Source organism: Phaenicophaeus curvirostris, chromosome 2, assembly GCF_032191515.1.
Source record: "Phaenicophaeus curvirostris isolate KB17595 chromosome 2, BPBGC_Pcur_1.0, whole genome shotgun sequence".
Taxonomy (NCBI): domain Eukaryota; kingdom Metazoa; phylum Chordata; class Aves; order Cuculiformes; family Cuculidae; genus Phaenicophaeus; species Phaenicophaeus curvirostris.
In genome coordinates this window covers 10,381,407-10,398,104 of record NC_091393.1, presented here as the reverse complement: position 1 = coordinate 10,398,104, position 16,698 = coordinate 10,381,407, and the positions used below count along the sequence as shown (strand labels likewise).

Sequence of the window (16,698 nt, the reverse complement as noted above, 5' to 3'; positions counted from 1 at the left end):
ACAGCATGACAAAGATTATATCAATCAGGAAAAAATTGAAGGGGATGTGAGTGCACAGAAAGAAATGCAGCCTTCCTCACACGATGACAATTTCTTAACTTTGAGAGAAACAATGTTTGCAATTTTCACAGGGCATTATCCTAATTTTTCTGAAGATCTGTTTGTGATTTGTGGGAGATGTTTGTTAAAGCTGATATAAAAGGTAATGCCAGGATTTAAACCTCAGGGCTTTAGCAAATAACCACTATCTTTTAATAGGAAGTGGGTGGCATGTTGGTTGTCAGCTCTAATTTCTCCTCTAGTCTGAAAACCTTCAGCATACTTTTTCTATTACCCCATACTACAAACTTTTACAAGACTGCAGGATCTGCTTTTTACACAGGATAAAACCAGAAGGTAGAACCTTTAACAGAGATTTACCATGTTTCAACAGAGCATATGGGAAAACATCAAAGTATGGACAAAGTCAGCATTGAAAAGATGCTTTCAGAACACCCATTGCTCCTGCGGTTTGTACATTATGCTGTTTTCCAAGAGATCTGGATTTGATGTCTTGTCCTTTTTCTTTCTGGGATGAGGAAAACTCTGAGCCCTTTGAGAGCAGGAATGAGTATTATATAAGGAAAGAAAGGACCTACAGCACAAATCAAAACAACAAAACAATGCTCAGAAAAACCAAGAGGACCAAAAAGACTCAATGCTATGGTACCTAACAATATTTTTTTAAAGGCACAAGTTTGTTTCAATGTGTTGTTTATTCATCCGATTTTTTGTAATGATGAACAGCTTTAAAATTTGAGTAGAATACTAAATCATACTTTATGTATAGAATAAATGTATAGAAAATGTAAAGAAAAAACAGCTGTGGGCCAGGGGGCCGTTGGAGGCTCTCTGGCAACATAGACAGTAGAAGCAAAGGAACATTACTCGGGGTCTCTGCTAAGCAGTGAAAAAATATTTATTGCAAATGAAGTAGTTCTTCCTACCACTTAATGAAAGCTGGGTGCATCCAGTATGCTATTGTCATGCAATGATCGATTTGATGCAAATTCAGCCTGTACTTACATTGTGATGGAGAAGTCTTTTAGTGCTATTTGTATACTTTTGAACGTAGGAGTAACAGTGGGCTAAAGCTTCTTACCAGCTCTTATCATCAGTCAGGTGACAGGCTGGCAAATTACTTCGGAGGCACCTTGGGAAGCAGGAAAAACAAAGGCTATTCGTTTAATTGTACTACTGAAATGAAATTCTGGGGTGGATCCATCATACCTTAGAGGGTCAGCCAAGGGTAGCGTGGTCAATCTCTGCTTTCTTTGTCCAAGAACAGACAATTAGTTCATGCAGATGTTTCTGTGTCTCTGTGTGCGAGTGAGATCGAAGGCAGAGGCATGGTTTTATGACAGCACAGTCTAGAAAACCAGTGTGTACGGCAGCCTCACGGAGGCAAGGGCTGGAGGCGATCTGCCATGGACTAAAGCAACCTGCATTTCACACTTACTGCTGGAGATCCACAGTAATATCAGAAGCAGTGCAAGAAACATGGAAAAATGGGTGCCTTGCTTTTCACACACAGAAACTTACACCATATGCCCAAAAAGGATATTAAAACCAGAACTTGTTTTCCAGGAAAATACAAACCCACATGCATCTTGCCTGAGCTCGAACACTGGTACAAAAATGCCACTCACCCTGCACTCAGCAAAAAGTCTAGCTGCAGTTGAGAACCACACAGGGGAACACAGGGGTGGATTGAGGATGAATGTGGGTTTAGACTGTGGTTTTGCACCATAAGTGTAAAAGAAGTGCCGTTTGCAAAGCACAGTGCAAAATTCTGCCGGTTGACTGAGCCAGGTGGATTGCTTGAATGGGGAAGGGACTGAATGTGAGGAATGCAAAGCAACATCTAATAAAACACGTGATGGGCAGGAGGTAGGATTTTAACTGAAATAGCATGTTTTAAATGTCAGAAGAAGTCTTCATTATAAAATTCATTCTGGAATCCCTGCCAGACACCAAAATAACCATAAACTCCCAGTGACTTTTTGCAAGTGGTATTAAAATGACTTGGTAGTTGTTTCTGGACTGAACAGTAACTGAGGACGAACGTCCAGTGCCAGTCAAACTCTGATCTCACCTACGAATGAAATCCAATTCTAAACCCATAACCAGGAATAGGCCGATGATGACTGTCAGGCTGCATCTAAGTATGGAAAGATACCCTTGTAGTAATGTCCTCAAATCAATCTTAAAATTACCACCTTGGTTCAGCAACAACCCAAATTCTTGGCTTTATGGAGCTTGAAACACTGACTTTAACACCAAACCTATACATTGCTTGAAGCCTGGCCCTGCCACCGGCTGTGATGTGACTGTGGGGTGATCAATGAATGTGCTAGACCCAAAAGTTACATCATACAGCTAGATGGTTCATTTCAGCTACAATGCTGAAACTGGATCAATAAAAAATGTGAAAATGCCTAGCATTGGGTTTGCAGCGAGAACTAGGATCAGATATAGGGTGTAGGGCAACATGCAGATGATTGATGGATTTTGTAGAAGTTTCCTATCCACGTGTGGGACTAATGTGGTGGGACCATGTATCTGTGTATTGAAAACAGACAAAGCTTGCTGTATTCTCTTCTGAAGACAGCTGTACTATTCTGCATAACAGGTTTGGATATTGGGTTAAAGTGGGAAGCACGTGTTATGACTGGATCTAAGAAGGGCTACATTAGCTTACAGCCATAACTGTGTGTCTTTTACTTCAGGGTTGACTGGAGAGAACATCAGGGTTGATGTATTAAAAACTCTTGGTGACAGATGTTGATGTATTTGAATGAGCAAATTTTAACTAATTTGGGACTATACATGGCAGTCGGGCTAGTGGTTAGGAAGTCTCAGAGTGAAATTAAGGATTAAGGATAAAATAGAAGTTTGTCTGCATGGATTTACATTCCTGTTCTGTGAAGAAGAGACTACTATGCTTGGCTTAGGACTATAGAATCATAGAATCATAGAATCATAGAATAACCAGGTTGGAAGAGACCCACCAGATCATCGAGTCCAACCATTCCTATCAAACACTAAACCATGCCCCTTAGCACCTCGTCCAGCCGTGCCTTAAACACCTCCAGGGAAGGTGAATCAACCACCTCCCTGGGCAGCCTGTTCCAGTACCCAATGACCCTTTCTGTGAAGAATTTTTTCCTAATGTCCAGCCTAAACCTTCCCTGGCGGAGCTTGAGGCCATTCCCTCTTGTCCTGTCCCCTGTCACTTGGGAGAAGAGGCCAGCACCCTCCTCTCTACAACCTCCTTTCAGGTAGTTGTAGAGAGCAATGAGTTCTCCCCTCAGCCTCCTCTTCTCCAGGCTAAACAACCCCAGCTCTCTCAGCCGCCCCTCGTAAGACCTGCTCTCCAGCCCCCTCACCAGCTTTGTTGCTTTTCTCTATGTTGCTATACTGAGCTTTCCATATGCTCCGCATCACCAGTGAGTCTTGAGAATGGGATAGGGTTTGCGCCAGGCTTCAGAGCAGGGACAACTGATGAACAGAGGCAGGTGAGTGCTACAAAAGGTAAGGACTTGGGCTAAAATTTGCCTCAGGGCTGCACATTGAGCCAGTGCAACATAAAGTTCCAGGGACCTCAGCCCCGTGGTACCTGCGAGGCCAGAATAGCTGGGCCAGTGTGGTAACGACACCAGACCGGACCCTGCAGCCACCAGTCTGGTCTGTAGCTGGAGACATTTGTCTACTCTAACATCTACTTTTGGAGAAAAATGAAAAGAAACAGAAGAAAAAAGATAAATGGAAAATTCTGTCCAGAATCATCTGGGAAAAGCAGCATCAGGGTCCCAGACCATGTTCCTCCTCTAAGGGTCCCTCCAGTGAAGCAGCTGGTGAGGATGGGGATGAAGAGGAAGATTTTCATCATGCTTTTCCCATAAAAGAATATTACAAAATATAATTTTCACAGGGACCCACTCAAAATCCTTATAGGCTGTTCTGGTTTATGATGGCATTAGTACTGATTGGAGTATGCTAATCAAGTGCAAATATTTCACATTGACTGATCCTTAAGTTTCTGTGTGTATATATTATCAGGAAAAAAAAGATTGAGTAATTACTATAAACATCATTATGATTATTATGATTTTTAATATTACTAATGTTGCTGTCCACTGCATTTGGTTTTCTCTAATATAAACTAAAATCTACAAATGAAGAGGCAAAGAAAGAGTGGGAGAGGAGGTTGATTCCCACAGCAGTGGGAGCTCCTTCCCATGAGGCTCTGTCTTGATGATGCTGCCAGGATTTGCAGGTGCAGGGCCATGAAAATAACAGCAGAAGAACAACAGCATAAAAACAATTAAGGAAAAGTACTGCCAAAGAGAGTCTGGAAAACAGTGCCTCATCAGCTTCAGGAAAAGGGTTTGGAGTCGCAGATCACAGGCCCCAGGCATTACAAAGGCTGAGACAATGGGGCCTTTAAAGCATTTTGCAGTACACGTGTGAGACAAACACTGTTTTGTAGCAGGGTGACAAGTCTTGGAAATTTCTGTCCATCTCCTTGAGGGCTCCCAAGCCTTTACAGGAACAGCTTGTCAATAAGGGACATAAGCAGTTGTCCCCTGCAACAGGTGGTGTTGGTGCTTGGGGTCTCTGATGGGTCAGAAACAGTTAATTTAAGTAGATCAAGGCTTTTATGAATTGTGCCTGCCTAGCTTAGATGTAGGTGTTCCTGGTCCCCAAAGGCTTCAAGGGTACTCAGTCCTCAGTCTGGAAAGCATCACTGCTCCTGGACAAAGGAGAGGCTGGATTTAGTAGGATGTGTCCCTTCCCATGGCAGGGGGGTTGGAACTAAATGATCTTTAATATCCCTTCCAACCCAAACTATTCCATGATTCTATGATTTAGGTGTATCAGTCAGACTGGCATCAGTCAGTGAGTTACAACTAGGGATCACTGACATTTTATTTCCTTGTGTGTCAGAGAGCAAAAATTAATCTTTTTTTCCCTTCTTTTTCTTTTCTTTTCCAGGCTGGGTGTGACACGGTATGTGCATGGCTGTTTAGCTAAAATCAACACATGAGACCTGAACATTCTTCTCAAGTATTTGCTGTGAAACTAGACATAGTGATACAACAGCAAGTGAGAATGAAATAGGAAACAACCTCTTTCTCTCCTCTGAATATGATGTCAGACACTACTCCACCTCTCCCCACCCCAATTACTGATTTCATGCTATTATTTCATTGTGCTAGAAGGATTCTTGGAAATATATAACGAATCTTTACCAATAATTTAAACTAGCTACCAGTCTCCATCCTGGTTACTGCATATCTACTGCCAAGACACTGTTTTGGTAACAGTTAATAATCAGCTGTCTGGACTACCTCACCATAAACATTACCGGGTTTCATCACTCATGTTTTATTTAATTCCACTTGTCATCAAGGTCTATTATTGGAGCCTCACAATTTTGTTCAAGAGAATTGATTTTTACTGCTGTTGAAAGCTCCTCTATGTACTTTTTGCACTTTATTCTCTTGAGCTAGGACCGTTTTCTTTTGGTTCTTGGGTTAACATAAGATGTTTATTCAAATAAATTCATTACATGATTGACAAACTATAGGTGTCTCTGGTGCAATATGCTTGAGATGCCAAGGGGAAAAATGGAAAACGCATCAGGTTAGCAAATGGCTTGGGCTAAGTACAATCACCTGTCTTTGAACCTGCATACCGTATTTATGATCCTGAGGAGGTGTATTGCAGCTGAAGAAGGTATAAATTAAAATCATCTTTCCCATGTACATCGTGCTTTCCTCATTATCTTGGTTTTCACCCTGTTGTAACCTCCTACACCAAGCCTGGAAGCATATAGTGTATATGAAATAGATACTTCCCTGGAAGAGACAAATGGGTTAAAGTGATCTAAGATTAAATCAGGGATAATGGAAGAGCAGCAATTTCAAGCACTGCTGAGAGTCTCAGATGACACCACCAAGTGGGCAGTGGTGGCTCTGCCGCTCGCATACCAGCTTTGCTCTGGTTTACTTCTGTCCTATGGCCCTGTTTTTCCTCTCTTGCCAGGAGGAGAGACTGGAAAGGAAAGACTAGCAGCAGGCAGAGAGCATGCAGGCTGCACTCCAGAGGGGTGCTTGGGGAAAGGATCAAGGTTGTGATGCCACGGAATTGTTGCCTATGCACAGTAAATCAGCTCCAAACTGAAAGAGTCCAGAAGAGGCAGTAGCTGGGCTGGAATGATCCACCCACATTCCACCACTGGTCTGATGTGTTTTGACCACAAATTCCCTTGTAGACCTGAGAATCCCCTTATCATCCAAGTTTGGTTAAGGCTGATGTTTCTCAAAAAAAAGATAAGATGAATCAGTATTTTTCTTGTGGAACAAATGAAAGATCTCCTTGCACAGATCTGTTCTTGGTAATATCTCAGTATGCAAGCTAGCAGTGAAACATATCTGAACAGAAAGAGGACCTCATGAGGACCTCATGAGAACCTCATGAGAACTTCATGAGGTTCAACAAGGCGAAGTGCAAGTTCCTACACCTGGTTCGGGGTAATCCCCAATTTCAGTACATGATGGGGGCTGATGTGATTGAGAGCAGCCCTGCAGAGAAGGACTTGAGGGTGCTGGTTGATAAGAAGCTCGACATGAGCCAGCAATGAGCGCCCACAGCCCAGAAGGCCAACCATATCCTGGGCTGTATGAAAAGAAGCATGGCCAGCAGGGTGAGGGAGTTGATTCTGCCCCTCTATTCCTCTCTGGTGAGACCTCATATGGAATACTGTGTCCAGTTCTGGAGTCCTCAACATAAAAAGGATATGGAGCTGTTGGAGCGGGTCCAGAGGAGGCTACAAGGATGATCAGAGGGCTGGAGCACGTTACATATGAGGACAGGCTGAGAGAGTTGGGCATGCTCAGCCTGGAGAAGAGAAGGCTCCGAGGAGATCTTATAGCAACCTTCCAGTGCTTGAAGGGGGCTAGAAGAAAGCTGGGGAGGGACTATTCAAAAAGGCTTGTAGTAATAGGACTAGGTGTAGTGGGTATAAACTGGAGAGGGGCAGATTTAGGCTTTGCATAAGGAAGAATTTCTTCACCATGAGGGTGGTGAGGCACTGGCACAGGTTGCCCAGGGAAGCTGTGGCTGCCCCATCCTTGGAGGTGTTCAAGGCCAGGTTGGATGGGGCCTTGGGCAGCCTGGTCTGGTGAGAGGTGTCCTTGCCCATGGCAGGGGGGTTGGAACCAGGTGATATTTAAGGCCCTTTCCGACCCAAACTATTCTACGATTCTATGATTCTATGAAAAAGGAAAAGACATTTCTTTCTTTAAAGTTCACAGCAAATGCTACAATAAGTATGTTTTTACATACAGACTCTCAGTACACTGACATACGCAGGTCTAGGCAGTCATGCTTACACCGCATTCAGGCACTATTTCAGGTAGTTCTTCTCTTCAAACACACCACCACATTAGTATGGTCCAGAGCACTGAAAGTGTAAGTTGTGCTCAGAGTATGTATATTTTCAGCCCAGACCCATTCTTGTGCTATGCCATTGCCACCATGTGGCCCCAAACTGATGGGTTTCTGGGTTGCTCTGAGTGCAGGTGGAGCAGAAGCACAACATTCTGCATTTGTCCATGTTGAAATCTTCCACCCTGAGGCTCCTGAAGATGTTTTGCCAAGAGAAGCAAACATCTTTTCTTTTTGTAATGTAGTTCCTTCTGTTTGTCCTGTGATTTGTCCCTTCCCTGTTGTTTCTGACCTTTCTCAGATTCCATCCTATGGCTCTAGGCACAGTACTTGGAGTAATCACTGATTATCTCTGAGGAATTAGAAGTCTTCTGTATAGCAGAACTGGTTTTCTTTGCCTGTGCTACTTTCTTCTCTTCTTTTCTGTTTAATTGTATTGTTTGCATTCTTCTTGTTTTTTCTGCAGCCACTATCCTTAACCTTCCCTTATGCACAAGTAATCTTCATTCCCTAACTCTTTCTCTGCATTTGATAAGCATTTATTTCTGAAATTCCTTCACATCTGTCTTTTGTGGTCTTACTGGATCGGTCATGCTGCAACACCTTCCATTGGTCATTGCAAGACAAAGGGGAACACTGACACAAGATCCTTTGTGTCTTCTGAAGGAATTGTTATGGACACATCTATGTTTTGGTCATATATAGAGGTGAACCTACATGCTTAGGTGCGTCCCCAGGGTGGTGATGCTTACTGGGACTGTGAGATGGTGATACCTGGACGAAATTTTGCGTGATTTAGCAACTATCCCCATGCCCCCTACATACTGCATTCCAGTTTCTAGGTCCTGAAGATCATATATGAAGTCAAAGAAATGCAAAATTAAAAAACAAGACCTTCTTCTTGATAAAAGTCAGCATAAAAATACATGTGAAGTGGCAGTTAAAAAGCACACAACAGAGGGACATCAGTGTGATTTATCAGCAAGTTACTCTGAAAATTTGCAGAAGTAATACCTACAGTACCTGTGAAATCCCATCTTGTTCTCCCTGCTATAGATAAAATATGTCCCTTTACCCCTCCCCACTCCTGGTGGATGTATGCAGGGAAATCCAAAGAAGTTGTAGCCTGGACTCCAGGAAATCTGAGAAAGCAACCTTGGCAAACATTGTTTCTCAGGGTAGAGAGCTTGGGCCCTTTGTCTTTTGTGGTAGTCTTTTGAAAGGGTGATTGTGCTCTCCAGGGAGGCCACAGAAACCTATCACCTATGCCAGACTGTGAGCAGAAGTATTGGTAAAGACTCCCCCAGACACTCTTCCCTTTGGGCACTTCTAGGGCTGGGAGGGATGGAGGGGCACCTGGTGACTGCATCCTAGATGCCCGGGCACAGAGCAATGCAGTCTGAACCTGATCAAAACATGGTAAAAAAAAAAAATAAAAAAAGGTTGCCTCCTGTTTATTCTACACAGCTTTCCCAGCTGAGGTAGGTCCTTCCTTCTGAACACTGCAGGGCTCAGGGGTAGGTTGGTTGTTTTGCAGCATATTCTCCTTTTCTTCTGGGTAGGAGGAAGGCTTCCCTCAGGAGGGCGTGTGGGTCAAACGTGCACATAGTAACCAAGACCTCTGGCAGGATATATTTCTAGTACCTTGCTCAGGCATCTGGGGAGCCCCAGTCAGCCCTTAAAGGTGTTTAAGATGGCATGAAAAGGAGAGGGAGGGTATTTGGGGCTCTGAAGAGCTGTCCTTTTCCCTTCAGTGGCCGGACTCAAAGATTCACAGGGAGATGTCCTCTCTTTTTCAGGAGGGCTGTGTTCTGGGACTGTTCCGCACCCCTGCTCTCCCCAGTTTCCACTGCCCCCTGCCCTGCGTCACGTAGCCTTTGGGAAGGGGAAGGCAGGAAGGATCCCGGTGAAGGTAGTTGCAGCAGGACAGCTGGAGAAGCAGCAGAGGCAGGCAGAAGAACATTTGGCACAGTTTTCACTGGCCATATTCAGTCTTTCACTGCTGTTTGCTCCAAACCCCATCTTCCCCTCTGGCTCCCAGCTCTTCATCTCAGCTTCACTCCTTGTGGCCTCTGGCTCCTGCTGCCTTGTCCCTCCTTTCTGGCTGGGTCAACCTTTCCTATTCCCATTCTCTCCCCTCTCTCCCCGCTGCTTGCCGTGCCTGTTTTGGACACAAACTCTCCACCACTCAGAGGGACACAGAGCCTGGCACACTGGGGTCCCTTTTCAGGTGCTGCTGTAATAACAACCGCAGAATCACATTGTGCTTATATCTTTACTAGCTTATACAAGAATATACAGTGGTGTTTTACAAGGCTATAAAAATACATTTTAAAGGAAACAAGCACAGGAAAACAGGAGAAGTGGGGCCAGATCAGCTGATGTAAATAAAGGCTGCATTGAATTAAATAGTGTTCTGAATATTTACAGCAGCTGCAGGACTTGATCTGTTGCTCCTGCCTAAAACAGGGAGTTGCTACAGTGTCCAGCCTCTCTTAGAGCAAAAACTGGACTGAGCTTCCCTTGCCCACCCAGCAGAAAGGGATGCTGGCGGGGGGTCAGAGATGGCCTTTTGCTCTGTCTGTCCAAGGGTGAGACACAGCTGTGTTGCAGCTGCAGAGGGTGTTGCTGGTGGCCAGGCTATCGTGTTGTGGCCAGTGGCAATGGAGGGACATCTCCTCTGCCCATTCCTCTTGGATGCTGTGCCTGGCCACCAGTCAGCTGCTGTCCTGATGGAGCTGAGGGAAAAGCCCTTGTGGCTGGAGTTGGGCAGGATTCACAGTATTCACCAAATGCCGCCGTTCAAGGGCTCCAAAAACTGCTTGCGAGGGAAGGTCAAATCCAGCACATGGTTTTGACTTCTAGATAGTGGGAAGAAAATAAACCAAAAAAAAAGAGGGGAAATCATTTGGGAAAGGTCAAACATTATATTTTGATATTTTCTGGTTTGAGAATAAGCTGAATTCAGTTTAGTTTTACCTGAAACAAGTTTTGAACTTCCTATTCAGCCACTGAAATGGTAAGCTTGTTTTTCTTTAAAAGTTTCTGAATTACATGTGCCCTAAAGCACATTTTATCCTTCCGGGGTCTGACTTTTGCAAAAATAAAAATTCCTATAGCAATCTTTCAGGTGAGATAGTGTCCCATTGAGGCAACAGAATGACAGAATGGAGGTGTTCAAGGCCAGGTTGGAAGGGGCCTTGGGTAGTCTGATCTAGTGGGAGGTGTCCATGGCAAGGGGCTTGGAACTAGATGAAGTTTAAGGTCCCTTCCAACCCAAACTATTTTATGATTCTATGATTCTATGATTCTATGATTCTATGATTCTATGATTCTATGACATGAATTTTCATCTCTGACAAGTTGTTCTATTGAATACATGTGGAATCCAGTTATGTGAAGAAACCAAAAAGACTAATACTGTAGAACTAAACTAACTAAGGTTGGAACTAGATGATCTTTAAGGTCCCTTCCAACCCTAACTATTCTATGATTCTATGAGTCTATGATCCTAAGAAAATTAGTAAAGCTATTTTTGTGTTGCTTTTCCAGGGCTTTTCAAAAGCAAGGGAAGTTTTCTCTGTAAGAGTACAGTTCTGTGGATAGTCAGAAGAGCCTGTGGGTAGGACGCGCCAGCTTTACCCTCAACCAGACTGCTTCGGTTTATTGAGTTGTTTACAGATTTCATTATGTTCAAAATATTGTCTTTTTACTAACATTATAAATTATAAAAAAAACTATATCAAATTTTAATTTTGGAAAGAGACTAGATGTCAGACAATAGGATGAGTTGGTGTTTCTTTCAACACTGAAACAAAATGCTTGGGGGACTTCAATGATATATTTAAAAAATCAGTTTGTTGAATCTCCTCTGGAAAAGTGTAGATTTAAATGGTTTTCAATTTCATTTTTTGTAAGGGTAAAAAAAATCCCAAGCCCTTACAAGCATCTGTAAAGAAAAAGTGTAAAGCTCTCAGCCCAGCAGTCAGCTTTCCGAGATGGCCGCGAAAGGGCGATGAAAGGAGGTCAAGTATGGAACAGCTCTTTCAGCTCTCATCTCTGGCGGCTGCTATCGCATTCATCTTGGCAGGGGTACACAGGGTTTGGTTCCTCATGACAGCTCCCCAGCAGCCATTCGCAGCTGTACGGAAGGGTTGTAAAGCCCTGCCAAGTCGACAGGGCAGGTTTCTGTGCAGATGGAAGCAACTGCTCTGGGGACAGAGCAATACTGAATCAGGCCTAGAAATGTTGAGGTTCATATTTCCGAGGGTCTTTAATTCTGGTTTCCAAGCCTGTAAACGTGTGAGACTAACAGTTTGGAAGCACTCACAGTTTTCCCTATGGCTTGAATCTTAACAGCAATCTTGGGGAAGGAAGAGGATAGGTTAAATCCCTTGTAGCTCGTCTTTTGTTGAGATCCACAACAAATTGTTTGCCAGCATGTATTTGAAGCAAGAATTATGCTTTAGCTTCTCTATTGAGCTCTGCTTTCAGCACTTGCAAGACTGCATGCATCTGCAATTGTGCAAAACCACTTTCAAACGCTGCAAAGTGCCCCTTTCAAATACTGAGGAGAAGGAAAAATGTACTAAGATGTGATTGCTGAATCAAAAAATCTTCAAGGCCCATTTGGCACCGCAGATGCTTCTCTCTGCAATTTGGCAGGGCTGCCTCCACGTTGCACAGGTGCAAATGACTTCTCCAGGGACAAAGCACTGTGAAACTCAGCCTCTTTTCCAGAAAAAGACAAGTGAGGAAATAAAATCCCTGGACCAAACCCTGTCCTCGTTAACACCCCTGGATCCTAGTCACTGAAGGCAAAATGCACTCCAGAGCAAGACGAAGCTTTATTATCTCATTTTCCTGGTTTGATGAGCAGGTACTAAAGTTCAGTCTCCTCCATGCTAATGGAGACACGTTAGCTTTCCTGGAATGATGAAGGAGAGCTTTGTTCCACCATGCTGTTTCCATTCAGTGCTTTCTACATACCATTTGCCAGCTCCAAATGGAAGTTGTGGTTTACATATTGCCTTTGTCTCCCGCTCAGCTAACACACGTGCTGATCAGGAGATGGACAGTGTGGTGCTGCTGCATCTTGGCCCCCTCCCTGGAAGTAGAGATGGAGTTGATTTTCCAATATCAGGGGTGTCACTGACATCCAGCAGCTCTGGAGCTTCCTCGACTTCTATATTTACGGTGCAGCAAATCCCAGGGCACATCTCAATCATGAGCATTACAGCTGGTCAGGGATTTCTCACTTGTCTGAGTGGACAACAGAGAATACATTGCAAATAAATACCTCTATTCACTGGTTTTTTTAGCATGGACTACAATAAGAGGTCACTTGGAAGCATGTGCCATATCATACCAATAAGTACTATTATTAGTAATCAATTTAAAAGTAAAAGGGAACTGTGCTAAGAGCAGTCAAATATAAAGAGCAGCACTTTTTACAAATCTTCACCACAGCCAGTACTGTGGTTTTTTTGCGGGGAAAAACTGTTCAAACAATTAGGATAAAGCAATTTATCTAAATACTCAAGGTGTGCAAAGGTCTTTGATAGCAGAGCAATCCCTTTGTGATCTAACTTTTTGACATGCACCCTACTGACTTTTACTTTATATGCTACAACCACTAGGATATTTAACTTAGGTATGGAAGAAGTAGATAAGTACACACTTTAATTAAAATAATGTCCCCTACCCACAAGCTGCTGATAAACCTTATGTCTTCACCTTCTCTGTCCTAAATGTTTTTATACCATTTCAGGACTTTACTGTATATTTCTTGAGCTACAAGTTTGGTATAGATTAAACATATAGCGTTATAATTTGGTGTAAGCTTTATTTATAATAGAAATATTAGTTTCTTCCATAATTGCAAAAGAAAATTGTAGAAGAACAAGACAAAGAAGAGCTGTTATACACTTCATGCAACTGCCATTTTCATCTCAGCTATTTTTGCTTCAGGACTTAGCATTCTTTGAACATTTTTCTTGAAATTATTCACTTGTTCCCCCTAATATCACTCTGCTGTGATGACCATTTGGGCAATATGTAACATGATGCGCACACACAGCAACAATGGGTTAAACCTGATTATAATACAAGAATTATTCTACCAGTTTGATGAACTCATTTAAAGCTATGGTTCAGGTGATAAAATTACAGAGCTGTAAATCCCTTTGGTCTTCTAGAGTCCTTTAGCTGATGTAATTTTTCACTAGGAATAATATGTTATTTCTTTTTAGAGAGCTGTGCAGGACAGGGAAGGTAGATAGATATGGTTATTAAATGCAGCATGTGCAAGAGGGGAAAGGATGCTGTAGTCAAATATTCACAAAAATTAATAGCTTTCCTGATCTGAACTCATGTTTCTCATGCTCTTTGGATTACAGTAGGGTTACCCTTCTGGTGTCTGCACCCCAGGGATTCACATCTGTGTAAATGTGGTAATAGAAAAAGGCCCTCACGATGAATTCATGAATTGTTCTCATTGACACTAGTTGATACTTTTACTTGGACAAGTCTCCTTTGCAGGTGCACTGACCACACACTAATTGAAAGGATTATTTTCATAACTTTCTGTGCAGTCTGCAAGGCTTTCTGTGAAAAGCATAATTGTTTCAACCAGCTGCTTGGAGTTGTTTTTATTAATTTCTTTAAATCCAACAATACTGGATCAGCATATTTGAGGCTCTCCTTCAAACTGCATGTGAACATAAATAAAATTAGCGCATGTGGTTCTTGTGTGGGGAGAGAACTTTGTTTGCAAGTACAGGATGTATATGAGAACAAAACTAATTTTTAAAATGTATTTTTTCTCCCAGCCCCTTGCTATTTTTATCCTTATCCCCACAACAAATCTTTAATTTGGAGTATGTCTGCGTGGCACCTGTTTGGATTAGCTGGGATCTAAGCAGACACATTACAAGTTCATGCATTTGCACTGCCTGATAGATCTAATCCAGAGTTTACACTGTACAAAGTCCCAACCATAAAGTGTTCTTCACGTTGTGTTATTCCCTCTTCCTGGGTGAAAGCCAGATCTCTTACCACAAGACTGACCATAATATCTGAAAAAAAACCCAAACCCCAACATTATGGGCTCTCTTTATACAGCATGCCAGGTGAATTAAAAAAAGAGTCCATGGTACAATCATTTGAATCCCACCTTGGTGCCTCCCTCTTATTTTGCTTTGGGGAAACAATCAAAGTACACAAACTGCCCTGGATAAGCAAACCAGGCCAGGAATATTACCCAAGAGAGACAGAAAGCAAACATAAGGAGGTCTGGGGAATCCTCTCACCTCTTTACCTCTGTCCTCCTCACCTCAGCTCATACCTCCTGGACATCTTGGTGACCAGACAGCTTGGCCTTCATACCAAAATAATGAGGTCCCACTGCACCAGCAGAGCAAGATTTGCACAGGAAAGGGGAATCCAGTCCTCATTACTCGCCCAAGCCTGGGATGGAGAAGCCAAGGTCTCTGCTGCAGGCTGGGAGTCTGCACACTGGATGCCCATTCTGGCCCTTCTCCCAGCCCCATTCCTATTCCCTCTCCAGCCAGGAGGCCCATTGTGTCACCCCTTTCTCCAGGCATCCCATGTGCCCAGCCATTAACTGGGGCTATGAACCCCTCTGAGCATCCTGTTCACCACTGGTGGTGGGAAAAGAACCATGAGTCTCTTCCATCCTTTACCTTTTTTTTTTGTCTCTAGCTTGCATGTGCTATGTGCCAAGAGGCTATGGAAAAGCAGCACTTCATAAGATCATCAAGGGCTGTACATCACTTCAGAGAATAACCTAAAAGGATGACATTGCTAAAGCAAAACACAGAAAATGAGCAAAATGGTAGTTTTTGACTGGAATATGATGCAGGAATTCCCGAGCAGGTAGCAACCTCGATTTCAAGCTTTCCTAATGCAAAACATCTACATAACTGTTGGCCTCCTTGCATTAATACTTCTACAGGCTCACTAATAGCCTCTTTGCTCCTATTGGGAAGATTGTTTTGTTGAGTAAACCCTGTGACTTCCCTCCAACCAACAGTTTCTAGGTCATGTGAGTCAGAATAAAACAATTTCAAATGTTTAAAAATCAGGCAACAAGCCTTGCAAAACCAAGAGGCTGTCCCAGAAATGACTGATGATTGATATGCCTATAAAAACAGGCTTTCCTGATTTTATTGATTTGGACTCACAGGGGTGGGATATATTTTTTACTTTCTCTCTGCACCCACTTAAAATAATTCTTTTTCTTTAAGATATGCTGGATCTTGAAAAAATACATGCATATTGGGTATTTCCAGGGAAATGGCAAGCATGGGCAATACAGCTGTTTAAAAATGCCATTTCTGGACATATTCTGACATGCTCAAGCTTGTTTCCACTCCAAGTCAGAACAAAACTCCAGTTGTTTTAATTCCATGCTATTTCTTACCAATAAGAAAACCACTTCTTTTTACAGACAGTGAAATAATTGTTTTGATAATATTCACATTTAATTAAATAAAGCATGCACTAATGTAGCACAAAATTTAAACTGACATAAAATAGCTAATGGTCAAAGGACAGAGAAACTCTCTTTCAAAGGGGTTTCATCTTATCCTGAAGCAGGTATGAGGAAGTCACCTCAAAGGTTGCTCTGTCTTGTTTGAGTACAGGATTAACTTCTGGAGAAGCTTAAGCCAACCTGTCTCCATGTGCCACAGTCCCATCTTCCTTTCTGGCCCTCTGTGATGCTCTTCCTTCTCCTGACCAGCACTGATAAGTCTTTCCCACCCTGGGCTGCAACTGTGCCTTCATCAGGCCCAGGCACTGATGGGGAGCGAGGATGTGGCAGACAATCATTTTGGGATTTGGGGCCATTGCATCAGTAGGGTTACATTTGCACAACAACCTTTTGTCCTGGTGCTCTTCACTTGAATCTGCATTTCTTCAGGCCACAAACAGCAAAGCCTCAGCAGAAGCCTTTGCCACGTTCCTACCTTCTGCTGCTCACTTCCCAGGGCTAGCAGTGAACTGCTTTCTGAGGAGCCCAGGTTGCAGGCTGTCCCAGAGAAGGCAAAGATTTTCTTTGGCAAGAAACAAAAAAGCTTGCCGCACAGGGCCCCATGTAGCTCAACATGGCCAAGGGATGCATTGTTCTACAATGCAGCTGAGGAGCGTCTTTGCTGTCTAAACAGCTTTATAAATCAAATA

General features: G+C 43.0%; 1 protein-coding gene across 1 annotated transcript in view; it reads left to right on the top strand.

The window, feature by feature from the left end:
• Positions 1-6,736: 6,736 nt before the first annotated feature.
• The window catches only part of SMIM8 (small integral membrane protein 8), a 723,388-nt gene continuing 713,426 nt past the window's right edge, over positions 6,737-16,698 (top strand). Inside the window, exon 1 of the mRNA XM_069851302.1 lies at positions 6,737-6,751. The gene's annotated coding sequence lies outside the window, so the exon portion shown is untranslated. The remainder of the gene's footprint in view (positions 6,752-16,698) is intronic.